We start from the raw sequence: 14,953 nt of genomic DNA, 5'->3' as shown, positions 1-14,953 counted from the left end.
GAGGACTGCCTCTTAGGTCATTCATGCATGCCCGCAACCTGTGCAAGACCCGGTACTGCCCCAGGTGCCCCTTCACGGAGGAAACATCTTTGCACATTTTCTGGCAGTGCCCCTTTGCACAGGGTCTGTTGAAAGCCTTGGAACATGAACTCAAGGACTCAGTACCCAGGAACAAACTGTCGTACCGCTCGGTACTTTATGGACTATTTCCTGGGAATACCACGGATGGAGCAATCCAGGAAGCCTGGCGCCTTATGAACTGCTTTAAGGACGCTATATGGTTTGCCAGGAACCGTCTGATTTTGCGGAGAGAGAGTGTGTCCGTCCAGGACTGCCGCAGGCTGATCCACAGCCTGCTCAGAGACTATTCCACCTGGGACAGCCCGGACGTCGATGAGGAAGAGGACTGATACTCCCCTTCCCCCCACTCTCCCTTCTTGTGTGTTGTCTTTCAATAAAGCTTCGGGCCTGTGATTTCCCCCTTCCCTATCCCCTCCTACCCACTCCCCTATCCCATCACTTGTCTGTAATGCTTTGTTGTTTGGCGTTAGTGAATGCAAGAATGTTAGTGTAGCATGTGGTGTAATGTATAGCATAGGCTAGCCTGTACTGTGTATTATACTGTCATGTTATGTTTGACGACTGTTATTATTTATTATTTGCTGCTTCATGGCTTGCGCTGCGTCGCAGTAATGTTTGTATGATGACGATTGATTGTCAATAAAGCAATTTTCAATCAAAAAATCTGTTCTTATCAGTTTAATATCTGATACGTCCCCTATCTGGGGACCATATATTAAATGGATTTTTAGAACAGGGAGATGGAAATAGAGCTTGCTCTGTCCACTCCACGCATTGACCTGGTATTGCAGTATTTCCAGGACCGGTGCACCCTTTCCTTATGTGTTGACTAAAATCAGATTCCAAAAGTGTTTTTTCTCTTTGCTATTGTTTCTGTCTTTCTGAAGGGATCTCCCCTTTTAATCCCATTATTTCAACACCTGTTGGACAATGCATGAGTGATAATGAGCTCATTGATTAAATGCAATTAATGAATAGATTGCCACCTCTTGTTGTGTGTCGTCTGTGTTTCTGTGTTTCCGGCATTTCACATTGGAACAGCTCATTCACCTTCCTTGTCTTCTCTCCGCCCTCCCTTTTAGGTAAGTTAAAGAGCTGCACCTGAGCCAGCCACTGATTGATGCAGCACCACAGTCAAATAGTGGAGTGGAGTAGGGGGAACAGCAAACAGCCATTAAAGCAAGCAGCCCGCCCGCCCGCCCGCCCGCCCGCCACAATGGACCTACCTGTGTACACTAGATGGATGTGATGGAATGTACTGTCGTCCCTACATTTCAAGAAGAAGTAAGAATTGCAGTTGCAACAAAGCCTTGCTTGCCTACAAAGAGAGCAGCAATTTGGATTTGTTACTATGTTACCTAGAAGAATAACAAACTGTGCAAGGATGGAGGTTGTAGGAGCAAGGAGAACAAGTTGTCTGTAAAGTTGGTGGATGCCTATTTTCCATTTTGCAGTCCCTTGTCTCCCTCTTGTGGCCTCCTGGAGGCAAATAAATGTGCAAAAAAAAGACAGCCTGGCGGCCGGCTGTTGCAGTGTTGCCCTCTCAGGCAACACTGAGTGACTGACTGAGCCTCACCGTCTTATATAAAGTTCAGACGGAACTTTGCACGTGTCATAGTGGAGCCCTCAGGATTCCAGAGGCAGCTTTCTGACATCATAATGGGGCCTCAGAGATAAAAGCCTGGGCCCAGGCAGTGTTGGTCAGTGCTGCTCAGCAGGCAGCACCGGACTGGATTAAAGCTGATACAAGGTGTGAAGGAACAAGGGGTGGCTGTGGGCATGCACTTGCTGCCGCTGCCAGTGTTTATCTGCATGGCAGGAGGGCATTTGGGCGTTGCCAGGAAGGCGTTTTTATGTAGATTCCTCCTCTTTCAGCACTGCATTGTGGTGCAAGCAAAAGAAGCAAATCCTGTGTAGCTTCCTCTCCGGCCTTTATTCACCTCCCGCGTAGTAGCTGTAAATGTGTGTGAGCCTGCAGGGCCCCATGGAATTGCCTAGGAGTAGGCTGAATCGCTGCAAGGGGTGAACAGCAGTATTAGGCAGGCTCGGTCAACGCCCGGCCCATTCGGGTTATCGCTTCTCGGCCTTTTGGCTAAGATCAAGTGTACTTGTACAGGAGGTTTTTAGTCAGAAGGTGCTCAGGTACCCTCTCTCTCGGCCTCGGGGGATCGTCCAGGTTCGCCTGGACTTCACCCCCGTGCTGCTATTTGGGAGAGAGGCTTAGTCCTGAGCAACGAGTTGCGATCCCCCCCAGCCCCTTGGTCTCCGTAAGGCAGCTGTCACCGCTCCTGTATGTGTCGGGAAGACGACCAAAATGGCCGTTACTCCCGTGACGTACTATTAGGTCATGGAGCACGAACGATACAGCTACCATGACCTAATAGTATGTCCAGGAGCGGGAAGGGGTTAAGGGGTTAAAATAGTGGGGAATTAACACAAACCAGGGGAAGGTATGAACGTTTTTCCGCTGAATTTCTGGTGTTGAAAAGTCAAAAATTATGGCGCATGCCCTATTTGTGCAGTATTTTGATTTTTTTTTATTTTTTTTGCACTTTTATGCTGCTTGCCGCTTTTTAAGAAAAGTAGGTGGAGCTTAGCGGAAGGGGTCGGGCCATCCACAACCTATCAAATTTCCTGTAAATTTACAGAAATGATAGCAGAAATCTAGATTTCCCTGTCTGGGACACTGACATCACAAGATGCAACAAATTAATTGCGAGGCATGTGTCGCTTAACGGGGTTGTCTGTGAATGGGGCCACAGGATAGGCCATCAGTATATGATCGATGGGGGTGCGACACCCAGACCACGCACCAATCAGCTGTTCTGACTGCTTCCGGCACTGGAAGTTATGCAGTGTTTGGTGCCAGAAGCAGATGGCTCCGACCACTGTATAGCTGCCATGTTGCAGTAGTGCAGCCATGCTTCTCTTTACTTGAAAATGAGCAGAGCTGCAGTGTTGCAGCACGCCAGCTATACAGGGACAGGAGCCATCTGCTTCCAACACCAACCACCGCATAACTTCCAGTGCCGGAGGCAGCCAGAACAGCTGATCGGTGCGTGGTCCAGGTGTCGCATTCCCACCGATTATATACTGAGGAGCTATCCTGTGTATAGGTCATCAGTATGAAAAACCACCCTATGCCCAGACAACCCCTTCAATAAATTTGTCACATCTTACTCCTGTGGGCTTCAGACTCAGACTGACCTATTTAACGCCAGTCTTAGTAAATCTGCCTCCAAGATTATTAACCCCTTCCCGACATTTGCCGTAAATGTACGTCATGGAAAGCATTGACTTCCCGCAAAATGGCATATATTTACGGCAAATGTTTGGCACCGGTTCAGAAGCTGAGCCGATGCCGTCATCGTCGGATCTCAGCTGTACCTTACAGCTGACATCCGACTGTAATGGCGGGGACCGAAATTAGCTTCGATCCCCGCCATTAACCCCTTAAGTGCAGCGCTCAAACGCGATCGCTGCACTTAAGGTGTTTGCAGCTCATCGGAACCCCAGCAATGAAATTGCCGGGGTTCCGGTGGCTGCAATGGCAACCGGAGGCCTAATACTGGCCTCCCGGTCTGCCTAGCACCGAAGCCGGTCAAGATCTGCCCGGCGGCGGAGCCTGATCGGCTTCCGTAGCTGCCGGCAAGATGGCGCCGGGTCAGGAGCTGATCCGGCGTCATCAGCGGTGGAAGTCAGCTGACATCCACCTGTAACGGCAGGAACCGGAGCTAGCTCCGATCCCTGCCATTAACCCCTTCGATGCAGCAATCGAAAGCGATTGCTGCATCATAGCGGTTACTAGCAGATCGCCAGCCCTGACAGGCAATCAGGACTGGCGACTGCTGTTATGGCAACAGCAGACACAATGGTCTCCTGCTCTGCCATTACGGAAGCCGATTTAGGCCCCGCCGGGAGGCGTAGCCTAATCGGCTTGCTGTCAGTGAATGACTGACAGATCTAATACATTGCACTACATAGGTACTGCAATGTATTAGAAAAAAAAAAATCTGACCGTTGGACCTTCAAGTCCCCTAGTGGGACTTGAGAAAAAGTGTAAAAAAAAAGTATAAAAAAGTGTAAAAAAAAAGTATAAAAAAGTGAAAAAAATAAAAGTTTGAAAACAATAAAAGTTTCAAGTAATCAAATAAAACACAATCCCCCTTTTACTCTTATCAAGTCCTTTATTATTGAAAAATAATAAACCATATGTATTTGGTATCGCCGCGACCGTAAAGACCTGAGGTATCAAAATATTATATTATTTATTGCACGCGGTGAACAGCGTAAAAAAAAACGTAAAAAACTTTACCAGAGTTTCTGTTTTTTGGTCACTTTGCCCTACAAATATTAGAATAATAAGTGATCAAAAAGTCGCACGTATCCAAAAATGGTACCTATAAAAACTATAGCTCGTTCCGCAAAAAACTAGCCCTCATACACCTCCGTCGATAAAAAAATTAAAAAGTTATGGTTCTCACAACCTGGCGACAGAAAAAAGACATTCTTTTTACAAAAGTAATTTTATTGTGCAAAAAGTTGTAAAACATAAAAAAGTGCTATAAATTAGGTATCGCCGGAATCGTACTGACCCGCAGAATAAAGTTAACATGTCATTTATAACGCATGGTGTACGCTGTATAAAAAAAACTAAAAAAGCTGTGCCAGAATTGCGTTTTTTTGTTTACCTGGCATCCCAAAAAATAGGATAAAAGGTGATCAAAAAGTTGCATGTACCCCAAAATGGTACCAATAATAACTACAGGTCGTCCCGCAACAAACCAGCCCTCATACCGCTACGTCTATGAAAAATAAAATTAGTTATGGCTCCAGTAAGTCAGGAAATAAAAAAATATGCAGTTGTGCCCGAGGGGAACATTTCTTCTGTTTCAAGAGGCGATTTATCAAGGACCTAAAATTAGGGAACCACGAAGGGGAGAGCCCAAAAATATCCGCTGGAAGCGACGGTGCCCGTATTATACCAGGACAACACTTTCCCAGCAAAATTCCCCAAACTACAAAGGTGCGGAGTGTGGACCAAAAGGGGCATAAGAAAGGACGCCATTTATCAGTGCGACACTGGCCTGTGCAGAAAGGATTGCTTCACAGCGTAACACACATCTATGGATTATTTTATTTTATTTTTTTACCCCATTATTATACCACCTGACTATGCCCCTTATATACTCCGCCCCGCTTACATGTACCCCCACATTATAAATGGAAACAACAGCAATACTCAAACAAATATAGTACCAAGCAAAATCCGCTCTCAAAGCCAAATGGTGCTCCCTCGGCTCTGAACCCTACAGCGTGCACAAACAGCAGTTTCCTTCCACATATATGGCATCGTCATACCTGGGAGAACGCTTTTAACAATTTTTGGGGTGTGTGTCTCCAGCGTCATAAGCTTGGCATGACATATTTGTCACTGACATGGCATATCTAGGGAAAAATATACATTTTTAATTTGTACCATCCGCAGTGCATTCATTTATGGAAAAGACCTGTGGGGTGAAAATGCTCACTACACCCCTTAATAAATGCGCCTTGAGGGGTGCAGTTTCCATAATAGGGTAACTTCTCAGGGGTTTCTTTTTATTATTTCACATCTGAGCCTCTGCAGTTGTGAACCAATACTTTGTAAATCGCCAAATTAGGCCTCCACTCCGCATGGTACTCTTCACTCCTGAGCCCTGTCATATGTCCAGGCAAAAGATTAGGGTCACATGTAGGGTGTTTCTAAAACCGGGAAACACCGCATAATAATTAGAGAGTTGTCTCGTTATGGTGGCACAAGCCGGGCACCACATATTGGCATATCTATGGAAAAAAATCCCATTTTCACTCTGCAACATTGAGTGCACACTAATTTCTACAAAACACCTGCAGGGTTAAAATGCTTACTACACCCCTTGGTAAATGCATTGAGGGGTGTAGTTTCCAAAATGGGGTCACTTCTGGGAGGTTTCCACTGTTTTGGGCCCACAGGCGCCCAGAAACCAATCCAGCAACATCTGCACTCCAAATGGCGGTCCTTCCCTTCTGAGCCCTGCCGTGTGTCCTAACAGCAGTTTATGACCACATATGGGGTATTGCCGTACTCGGGAGAAATTGCTTTACAAATGTTGGTTTCTTTTTTTCCTTTATTTGTTGAGAAAATGAAAAAATTTGCGCTAAAACTACGTCTTATTGAAGAAAAAGGATTGTTTTTATTTTCACTGCCCAATTCTAATAAGTTCTATGAAACATCTGTGGGGTCAAAACGCTCACTACACCCCTAGATGAATTCCTCAAGAGGTGTAGTTTCCTAAATGGAGTCACTTTTTAGGCGTTTTCATTGTTTTGTCCCCTCAGGGGCTTTGCAAATGTGACCTGGCCTCCGCAAATCTTTCCTGCTAAATGTGATCTCCAAAAGCCAAATAGCGCTCTTTCCCTTCTAAGCCTCGCCGTGTGCGCAAACAGCCGGTTATTACCACATGTGGGGTATTGTTTTACTCGGCAGAAATTGCTTTACAAATTTTACAGTGCTTTTTCTCCTTCAGTCCTTGTGAAAATGAGAAAAAATTAGCTAAACCTACATTTTCTTTGAAAAAAATTTAGATTTTAATTTTCACAGCCTACTTCCAATAATTTCTGTAAAAAACCTGTGCGGTCAAAATGCTCACTACACCCCTAGATAATTTCCTTGAGGTGTGTAGTTTCCCAGATGGGGTCACTTTTGGGGGATTTTCACTGTTTTGGCACCGCAAGAGCCCTTCAAACCTGACATGGTTCCTAAAATATATTCTAACAATAATAAGGCCCCAAAATCCACTAGGTGCTCCTTTGCTTCTGAGGCCGGTGCTTCATTCCAGTAGCACGCTAGAGCCACATGTGGGATATTTCCTAAAACTGCAGAACCTGGGCAACAAATATTGAGTTGCATTTCTCTGGTAAAACCTTCTATGTTATAAAAAAAAATTGTATTAAAAATGTATTTCTGCAAAAAAATATGAAATTTGTCAATTTCACCTCTACTTTGCTTTAATTCCTGTGAAATGTGTAAAGGGTTAAGACATTTTCTAAATGGTGTTTTGAATACTTTGAGGGGTGAAGTTTTTAAAATGGGGTGACTTTTTGGGGGTTTCTAATATATAAGGCCCTCAAAGCAACTTCACAACTGAACTGGCCCCTGTAAAAATAGCCTTTTGACATTTTCTTGAAAATGTGAGAAATTGCTGCTAAAGTTCTAAGCCTTGTGATGTCATAGAAAAATAAAAGGATGTTCAAAAAACGATGCCAATCTAAAGTAGACATATGGGGGATGTTAATTAGCAAGAATTTTGTGTATTATAACTGCCTGTCTTACAAGCAGATAAATTTAAATTGAGAAAAATGCAAATTTTTGCAATTTTTCGCTAAATTTTGTGTTTTTCATAATTAAATACTTAACATATTGAGCAAATTTTGCCATTAACTTAAAGTGCAATGTGTCACGAGAAAACAATCTCAGAATCGCTTGGATAGATGAAAGCATTCCGTAGTTATTGCCACATAAAGTGAAACATGTCAGATTTGAAAAATGAGGCTCTGTCAGGAAGGTCAAAAGTGGCCAAAGAGGGAAGGGGTTAAAAAGTTCTTGAAACTTTTATTGTGCTGTGATTAAGGTTTATTTACATACAGATGAACAACCCCTATAAATGTTGCATCTTGTAACGAACGTCCAGTATGTGGTTATGTGAATGATACTTTTTTTTTTTTTTAAGAACACATCTAAAACAACTTTTGTATATTTCTACCATGCAAGAAAAAAAATTACATTTTCATTCTTGTAATATTGTAACATTTAGTCATGGTTTTGTTGCTTTATTTCATCTCTAATATCAAAGACGGACACAAAATTTTCTGCTGTGAAACAGTGCAACAAAACCTCAAAATGTGAACAGAGCCTCAGCTATAAAATATTCTCCTACATGAATAGTAGTAATGCACCAAAGTGTAATTCAGATGTGTAGGCTGATATCAGATCTGAAATGTGAAATATCTCCTGTGTGTGCGCTTCTTGTATTTATTTTTACAACATTTCATATACTTTATTGATCTTTTGAGTACTGACTACTAGCAGTTGACTATGATGTTTATTTAACATCCACAAAGTTGTCAAAATGTATTATATTTAATGTTTCTTCGGGCATGTTCACATGGCTTATTTTCAGGCTGATTTTGGAGCAGAAAAGCCTAGTTTTATGCTCCAAAATACACTTGAAATAAGCCTGCAAAGAGTTTCCATTGATTTCAATGAGAAATACACTGTGCTGTTCAGCTGAGGCTTCACAACTTTTTTTCAGCTGTTTTTCAGGCTGTAAACGCCCCGAAAAATGGCAAAAAATATGGAGGTTGAACGCCTTTGTGAATGTGATTAGAATATGTTTAAGAGATGACATTTTGCATGGACTCCATCTTGTCTGATAGGCATCTATTTTGGATCGTTGGAATCCATCTTGTGGCCTGAAGGAGCCATCTTGAGATTAATAAGTAAAAACTAATATATTAATCTAAGTCAGCAGTTGTCTTGAAACAATTCTATATGTTCTTGAGTTGAATGTTTTTATTACTCTTGTAAGGAGCAGATAAATCATCCTTGGTAGAATGGAGAAGGACATTGTTTACCATACGGGAGGGGGTCAGCCTTAAAGAAGGGCTTTATTTAAATTATTTAATGTTGCGTATCAGCCATCTTATCTGCAGTCTCCATTCTCTAGTGAGATAAGAAGTAGAGACACTTTAACTTGTGCATCTGAAGTGTGTCTCCCCCATGTAACAAGGGAGAGGCCACCCGGGAGACCTTGAAGGGTGGAGAATCATTATAATGCATTGAAATATTCTCATTGGCTGAGTCATTACCATATTGTAGATGATTGGCTGAAATCAAATCCTACACCTTTTCTGTCATCACACTTATATACTTGTTTGGATCAAAAAACATCAGAGGAGTATTTTGAGCATATATCAGCGTCTGTGTGTTATTTCTCCTCCACTATATATCGATAACCAATAACCACTGAGATTATTTGGACCTGAACAGGTGTTGGTTGACACACCTACCTAAATCTTCAGTCTAATATACTTTTGGCCTAACCTGCGTCAACAGCTTTCGTTCCCGAAACCTGGGAGGTTAATTTTCTGATAGACAAATGAAAAGGGAAAGGGAAGAGATGGCAATAGATCAACTGATCTATTGAATTTAATTATTAAATTCTGTATTAAAATTGCCAGCTTAGAGAGGTATAGTATACCCGACAGGGATGGAGTGAACGGTCCCTCATTAAAGTACACCCCATATAATTGATAGACCCAGTCAACATATGTATGATAAGATGGTTGGGTGGAAATGAAGGGAGAACAATGCATCCATCAAGTATCAGATAAGTGAAGTGGAGTGCACAAAAGGGCAAAACATATGGTAATGTCTATGTCCCCGAGGCACACCACAATATTGTGATCTGATACTAATAGATGCCTGTGGAATGAGTCTGCATAGGACCGCATTAACCCCTTTAGGACCCAGCCTGTTTTGGCCTTGTGGACACAGCTTATTTTTTCAAATCTGACATGTGTCACTTTATGTGGTAATAACTCCGCTATGCTTTTACCTATCCAAGCGATTCTGAGATTGTTTTCTCGTGACATATTGTACTTTATGTTAGGGAAAAAATTTGGTCGATAAATTCAATATTTGTGAGAAACTTCACATTTTAGCAAAAATTTGCATTTTTCTAAATTTTAATGTATTTGCTTGTAAAACAGATTGAGTCATACCACACAAAATACTTACTAGTTAACATCCCCCATATGTCTACTTTATGGTTGCATATTTTTTTTCACGTCCTTTTATTTTTCGAGGACGTTACAAGGCTTAAAACTTTAGAAGCAATTTCTCATATTTTCAAGAAAATATCAAAAGGCCAGTTCAGTTCTGAAGTGGCTTTGAGGGCCTTCTATATTAGAAAGTCCCCATAAATCACCCCATTTTGAAAACTGCACCCCTCAAAGTATTCAAAACAGCATTCAGAAAGTATTTTAACCCTTTAGGCGTTTCACAGGAATTAAGGCAAAGTAGAGGTGAAATGTACAAATTTCATTTTTTTTGCCGAAATTCATTTGTAATAAAAAAACAATCTAACACAGGTTTTACCAGAGAAACGCAACTCAATATTTGTTGCCCAGATTCTGCAGTTTTTAGAAATATCCAACATGTGGTCCTAGTCTGGTAATGGACTGAAACACCGGCCTCAGAAGCAAAAGGAGCGCCTAGAGGATTTTGGGGCCTCCTTTTTTTAGGAATATATTTTAGGCACCATGTCAGATTTGAAGAGGTCTTGTGGGGCCAAAACAGTGGAAACCCCCCAAAAGTGACCCCATTTTGGAAACTGCACCACTCAAGGCATTTTTCTAGGGGTATAGTTAGCATTTTGACCCCACAGTTTGTTTTCAGAATTTAGTGGAATTAGTCTGTGAAGATGAAAATCACCTTTTTTTCTGTGGAAACATAGAATTTTTTAATTTTTACAAGGAATAAAGGAGAAAAAGCCGCCCAACATATGTAAAGCAATTGTTCCCGATTATGGCAATACCTTGTAGAAGGAATTTTTCTAGTTAGTGAGCATTTTGACCCCACAGGATCTTTTTTTAGAGCCAAGGTGACCAAAAAAACATTGATTTTGGCGCTTTAAATTCTCTATTTCTTACAGCGTTCTCTGTGCGCAATAAATTGTGTTACTTTATTCTGCCGGTCGGTACGATTATGGCGATACCATATGTGTAACGTTTTTCTTAAGTTTTGCAGCGTTTGCACAATAAAATTACGTTTCTATAAAATAATATATATTCTGAGACACCCTATTCTAGGCCGTAACTTTTTTATTTTTTAGTCAAAAAAGCTGTGGGAGGTCTTGTTTTTTGCGGGACGGGTTGTAGTTTTTATTGGTACTATTTTGGGGTAAATGCGACTTTTTGATCACTTTTTATTCTATATCTTGGGAGGGGTGGTGGGCAAAAAATAGCGATGCTGACATAGTTTGCCGTTTATTTTGTTTGCGGCATTCATCGTGCGAAAAAAATAACATTATAGTTTCATAGTTTGGATCGTTACGAACACGGTGATACTAAACATGTGTACTTTTTTTTTACGGTTTCATTTTTTTTCCTATAATAAATGACTTATTATAGGAAAACAAAAACTTTTATTTTTAAACTTTTATAAAACATTTTTATCAACATTTTTTTTTTACTTTTTTTTTAATTCCCGAAATCAGCGGCGATGAGACGCTGATCGGCAACACTGGAGTGTCAGCTGTCGGGGACAGCTGATCTCCCAGTTCCCAACGCACACCTTTGACGCCGACCGTGTGCATTGGGAACGACACTGACTTCCTGTCACTGACAGGAAGCCTAATGCTATAAACCCCTAAAATTCGGCCATTGCAACCGATCACCAAATTTAAGGGGTTAATTTGCCGAAATCAGCGGCAAAGGACCGCTGGCCGGAAAGAGTAGAGTGTCAGCGATAGCTGACCTCCCGGTTCCCGGTGCACACTATCGCCGACAGTGTGCACCGGAAACAACTCAGTAACTGTACGTCCTCGTGCGGGTAGGGGTCAATAATAGCAAGCGATATATCGGGTATATCCCACCAGATATGATACAGCAGCCAGCTGCACACATTAGTGTAATAAAGTACCACAGACAACAAACTGAATGGTCAGTGGCAATCTGACAATGATTTCCACAGCAAGGTGAAGCAGGACCTGTGATGCACTTTATGTCAGTAACATCTGAGATTTATTAGGAATGTCTTGCAGCGGAGCTGATATTCAGCTATGAATTATAGGAAACAGTCAGCAGGAGCAGTATTGTTGGAGAGCATGTTGCCAAGCTGGGGACTGTTCAGATCGCTGCTCACACGCTATGCAAGTGCTGCTATTCAGCTGTGAGCAGGAATCCCTCCTATACATGTGCATGGAGCTCAGCTTCACAAAGAGCTGCCTTTCCCTCCACTCCACGTAAGCAGCTGTGCTGCTATTCAGCTGGAACTTAGACTCTCTCCTGCGTCTGTAGCTCAGCAATAATAGGAACAGCTCGGGAGAAAGCTGCCCCTCTCCCCACTACACGTGGTTGCCAAGCAACAAGCCAGAGACGCAGACAGCAGGTCTGCTGTGTGAATTACTGCTCACACGCTGTTTGTGAGCTGCTGCTGATGATATTCAGCTGTGCCTCAAGATCGCACTGGTCTCTGAGCATGTAGTCACGTGAGCGGGGCCAGTTACCCTGCTTGGTGACCGCTCTGCGGCAGCTATTACCAATAACTTTCCCTTCAGGTTGCTATTGTCTTTCCCTGCTCTAAGACCGGATGTGCCCCGACGCGCGTTCTGGTGACGTCAGTCAGCTTCATCTAGGGGGAGGGGCGCTCAGTTTCTCGCGTCCTTTATGTGAGGAGTTGTGATTGACAGCTATCACAGCCAACCACAACTCAGTTAAATAAAGATAGTGTTTAATTGATAAAAAAAATAACTCCTATAGGTTGGAACGAATAGTGTCAAAAAAATAAAATAAAGAGGATTATTATCCTATGGTGTCTTACCGCATTTTCACGTTACTGTACGTGATGGAGATGAAGCTGGCTCAGGAGCTGAGCCAGCTACATCACCACCGGGTGACAGCTGTATGTTACAGCTGGCACCCTGAGCTATCGGCCAGGACACGAGCGAGCCTCCGATCCGACCGATTAACCCCTCACATGCTGCATTCAATAGAGATCGCAGCATGTGAGGACTTTATAGCCACCGGCACCCCAGCAACGTGATCGCTGGGTTGCCGGTGGCTGCAAAGGCGATCGGAAGGCTAATGCTTACCTCCCGGTCCGCCAGTAACGGAATCCTCCTATGCCCCGTCGTCGGCGGGGCCCAGGAGGCTTCCGGTACCATCGGCAAGATGGCGCCGGCTCAGCTTCTGGCTCAGAAGCTGAGCCGGCGTCATCAGCAGTGGGTGTCCGCTGTATGTTACAGCGGACACCCCGATCTATCGCCACCTCCGATTCCTGCCATTAACCCCTTCCATGCAGGGATCCATTGTGATCGCTGCATCCTAGAGGTTTGTAGCAAATCGGCAGCCTTGCCATGAAATGGCAAGGCTGGCGACTGTTACTATGGCAACAGGAGCCCTAACAATGGACTCCTGTCTGCCATTACGTAAGCTGATTAGGCCCCGCCCAGAGGCGGAGCCTGATCGGCTTGCTGTCAGTGAACAACTGACAGTTCCAATACATTGCACTACATAGGTAGTGCAATGTATTAGAACATCAAACAAACAGTTGGACCTTCAAGTCCCCTAGTGGGACTAAATAAAAGTGTAAAAAAAAAAGTGTAAAAAAAGTAAAAATAAAAGTTGTAACACATACAATAAAAGTTTCAAGTAATAAAATAAAACACAATCGCACTTATTTTCCCTTATCAAGTCATTTATTATAGAAAAAAATAATAAAGCCATACATATTTGGTATCGCTGCGACCGTAACGACCTGAACTATAAAAATATTATGTTATTTATCCAGCGCAGTGAACGCCGTAAAAAAAAACTCAAAAACACTGCCATAATTACTGTTTTTTTGGTCACTGTCTTCCAAAAATTGAAATAAAAAGTGATCAAAAAGTCGCATGTACCCAAAAATGGTACCTATAAAAACTATAACTCGTCTCGCAAAAAACAAGCCCTCACACAGGTCCATCGACGGAAAAATGAAAAAGTTATGGCTCTCACAACTTGGCGACAGAAAAAATACATTCTCTTTCCAAAAGTAATTTTATTATACAAAAAGTTATAAAAAAGTTCTATAAATTAGGTATCGCCGGAATCGTACTGACCCGCAGAATAAAGGTAACATGTAGTTTATAACGCATGGTGAACGCTGTATATGAAAAAAAAAAAACTATTGCAAAATTGCTGTTTTTTTGTCACCTTGCCTCCCAAAAAAAGGATAACAAGTGATCAAAAAGTCGCATTTACCCCAATATGGTACCAGTAAAAGATACAGCTCGTCCCGTAAAAAAAGAGCCCTCATACAACTACGTCTATGAAAAAAGAAAATAAGTTAAGGCTCCAATAATTCAGGAAAGAAAAATATCCAGTTGTGCCGGCCCGAGGGGAACATTTCTTCTGTTTCAAAAGGCGATGTATCAAGGCACTAAAATTAGGGAACCAGGAAGGGGAGGGCCCAAACATATCTGCTGGAAGCGAGGGCACCCGTAATATACCAGGACAACACTTTCCCGGCAAAATTCCCTAAACTGCAAAGGTGCGGAATGTGGACCAAAAGGGGGATAAGGAAGGACATTTATCAGTGCGACACCGGCCTGTGCAGAAAGGATCGATCACAGCATAACACATATCTTTGGATCATTTTATTATTTTCTTTACCTTATTATTATACCACCTGACTATGCCCCTGATATACTCTGCCGAGCTCACATATGCCCCACATTATAAACGGAAACACCAGTGATACTCCAAACAAAACTATTACCAAGCAAATTCCACGCTCCAAAACCCAAATGGCGCTCCCACCCATCTGAGCCCTACAGTGTGCCCAAACAGCAGTTTACTTCCACTTATATGGCATCACCATACCCGGGAGAACCCTTTTAACAATTTTTGGGTGTGTGTCCCCAGTGGCACAAGCTGGGCACGACATATTTGGAAAAAATCAATATCTATGGAAAAAATTTAATTTGTACCTTCCGCAGCGCAATCATTTATGGAAAAGACACGTGGGGTGAAAATGCGCACTACACCCCTTAATAAATGCCTTGAGGGGTGCAGTTTCCAAAATGGG

General features: G+C 42.6%; 1 non-coding gene across 1 annotated transcript; it reads left to right on the top strand.

Moving 5' to 3' along the window:
- The first annotated feature begins 709 nt into the window (after positions 1-709).
- On the top strand, positions 710-897 carry LOC142653802 (U2 spliceosomal RNA). Its single transcript, XR_012848667.1, has one exon. It is a non-coding gene; the product is annotated as a U2 spliceosomal RNA (small nuclear RNA).
- The last annotated feature ends 14,056 nt before the right edge of the window (positions 898-14,953 follow it).

Source organism: Rhinoderma darwinii, chromosome 5, assembly GCF_050947455.1.
Source record: "Rhinoderma darwinii isolate aRhiDar2 chromosome 5, aRhiDar2.hap1, whole genome shotgun sequence".
Lineage (NCBI taxonomy): Eukaryota > Metazoa > Chordata > Amphibia > Anura > Rhinodermatidae > Rhinoderma > Rhinoderma darwinii.
This window is presented reverse-complemented; position numbering and strand designations above follow the sequence as displayed.